We start from the raw sequence: 3,285 nt of genomic DNA, 5'->3' as shown, positions 1-3,285 counted from the left end.
TGTGGGCGGGGCATAACTGGATGTCCGCGGGCAAGTGGGCGTGGCCTTCGTAGATCAAAAATTTCCTTTCGATAAGTGGGTGGAAAGACCGGCAGAACCAGAAGAGGAGGAATATCTCTCAAAGAATTAGTCATGGGAACAGCGGATCGTTTTAGCGACTTGATCCTTTGTATCTCGTTCATCTAAAATAAATTTTTTAGACATTTAGTGTATTTCGTTCCTTTGATCAGAAATATAATAAGAGCGTATCACGTGACAGAAGAACGAACGACTCGCACCAGAGGACTCATGAGATGAATTTCTCAATTGTGTTTCTTATGTAATACACGGCATGGCGTCGACGTGAGTCACTTAATAAAATACCAACGACTCGGACTAAAACAGTCGAGATATGAACTACCATTTGTGTTTCCTGTAAATAATCTACGAAGAAACTACTCGTTCTTCTGAGTCATATTAAAGACGAAAGGAACGATCATGAACAACCAAGTGCTTTCTGGATCGGACCACTAGTAATTAGATACATTTTTACGTAATATTTATATAATATAATAATAATACAATATAATATAGTTTAATATAAAATCAGTTTACAAGATGATACACTATTTAGGCATAACATTATGACATTATTAACATTATATTATGCATAATATTGTGTTGGTTCCCTGGTTGGTTTGCTGATAAACAGTCGTGACCCATTAAGCATCACTAGCATAAACTTCTTCAGCAGTTTGAGCTTCAGGAGCTCATCTGTTGGAACGGACAACATGGACCAGCCTTCGCTCCTCACGTGCATCAATGAGCCTCGGCCGCCCATGACCCTGTCGCTGGTTCACCACTGTTCCTTCCTTGGAGCACTTTCGATACATACTGACCACTGCAGACCAGGAACATCCACAAGAGCTGCAGTTTTGGAGATGCTCTGACCCAGTCGTCTAGTCATCGCAATTTGGCCCTTGTCAAACTCAAAATCCTTACGCTCACCCATTTTTCCTGACAAAATGTTCACTTGCTACTAAATAAATCCCAGCCACTAACAGCTGCCATGATGAATGAACAGGTGTTATGTTATTCACTTCACCGGTCATACTGTCAATTCAATTCATGTTTATTTGTATTGCGCTTTTAACAATGAATATTGTCTCGAAGCAGCTTTACACAGATAATGTGGTGATTAAAAGTGAATATGTTCTTTATAAGTGTAAGTTTGTCCCTGATGAACGATCCGGTGGTGACTGTGGCAAGGAAAAACTTCCAGAGATGGCAAAAGGAAGAAACCTCAAGAGGAACCAGACTCAAGAGGAAACCCATCCTCATCTTGGTTGCACCGAATGTCCATTTATAGCAGATATACGATGTTGAGGTGTGCAGTGTTGATGATCAGAAGCAAACTGTAGTCCTGAGTCAGTGTAGACTGTTGACATTAACTACAGTCCAAATCCATCCTCAAAGCTCCCGTTCTTACTCTTGATTCCCAGTCTGCATCAGTTGACCGATTTGCACTGACCACGCATTTATAATATTTCAAAATAAATAGGAGCAGCATTATTATAGCCTGACTGCAGGAATGTTCACTATTTAAACAATCAAATCAGATCAGATGTAATTATATAATCCCCGGAATTCTGTCATGTTTAGTGTCATTTAAACATGTATTTCAGGGAAGAAAAGCAAATCACAAAGCAAATCATTTCTTCACAAATCACTTACATAGGAAAATATATAAAATAGTCTTTATACACACACAGACACACACACACACACACATATGGGAGGGACTATCCAGTTTGACCTGTTTACTGGTAGTCTTTTTCTTTCTTGTCCCATGTGACGATACTTTAATAAAGACTTTTGTTGGGGATTTATATAAAGCCTGGCATGTACAGTATGGGGCAGAAAGCAGAAAAACATGAGAAATACCTGATAATTGCAGGAAATTGTGCACACACACTTACACTTTTTAGCAGTTGAGTGTACACAGTTAATATGTGAATATTTTTGGAGCATTTAGGCATGATGTGGCAGTCCCCAAACCAAAAAAGGGCTTTAACGGAGTGGGTGCTTGTTAAAAGAAACTATCCAGTTCTTACAAATATACAACTAAAAGCACAGACAGTACACTCTGAAATAATTTCAGGCTTTATTTTGGGTGTAAACATTGCTTTTGATATTTGATCCTTTTTTACAGCAATCTGGAACTATATTAAATAATAATAAACAACCTATTTATATGCTTACAATTAATATCTTCTTCTTTTTCTTTTAGCTTCTTTCATTATCGATCTCCACAGCGGATCATCCGTCTCCATACCCCCCTGTCCTCTACATCTGCCTCTTTCAAACCAACTACCTGCATGTCTTCCCTCACCACATCCATAAACCCCCTCCTCAGTCTTCCTCTTTTCCACCTTCCTGGTGGCTCCATCCTTAGCATTCTCCTCCTGATATACCCCATGTCCCTCCTCTGCACATGTCCAAACGATCTTAATCTCACCTCCCTCACCCTGTCTCCAAAACGTCCTACATGCACTGTCCCTCTAATAAACTCATTTCTAATCCTGTCCATCATCGTGACTCCCAATGAAAACCTCAACATCTTCAGCTCTGCTCCCTCCAGCTCCACCTCCTGTCTTTTACTCATTGTCACTGTCTCTAAACCATACAACATCTCAGGTCTCACCACAGTCCTATAAACTTTCCCTTTCACTCTCACAGATACTCTTCTATCACAAATCACTCCTGCTATCACTCTTCTCCACCCACTCCACCCTGCCTGCACTCTTTTCTTCACTTCTCTCCATTACTTTGCACTGTTGACCCCAGGTACCGGAACTCCTCCACCTTCTCCACCTCTTCTCCCTGCAACCACACCCCTCCACTGCCCTCCCTCTCATTCACACACATGTATTTTGTCTTACTCCTACTGACTTTCATTCCCCTTCTCTCCAGCGCGTACCTCCACCTCTCCAGGCTCTTCTCCACATTCTCCCTACTCCACCACAAATAACAATATCATCCGCAAACATCAAAGTTCACAGAGACTCCTGTCTGACCTCGTCAACCTGTCCATCACCACTGCAAACATGAAAAGGGCTCAGAGTCTGTGGTGCTCTTCCTCAGCACGAAACCATAATGGTCACCTCTTCTCTCAGCCTGGCTTCCACTACTCTTTCCCATAACTTCATGGTGTGACTGATCAACTTTATGCCCCTGTAGTTACTACAGGTCTGCACATCTCCCTTTTTCTTGAAGATCGGTACCTGCAGTAGTTGCCCAATCATC

Source organism: Silurus aristotelis, assembly GCF_946808225.1.
Source record: "Silurus aristotelis genome assembly, chromosome: 7".
NCBI lineage: Eukaryota > Metazoa > Chordata > Actinopteri > Siluriformes > Siluridae > Silurus > Silurus aristotelis.
The sequence above is the reverse complement of the archived record's forward strand: the minus strand, read 5'-3'. Positions refer to the sequence as shown.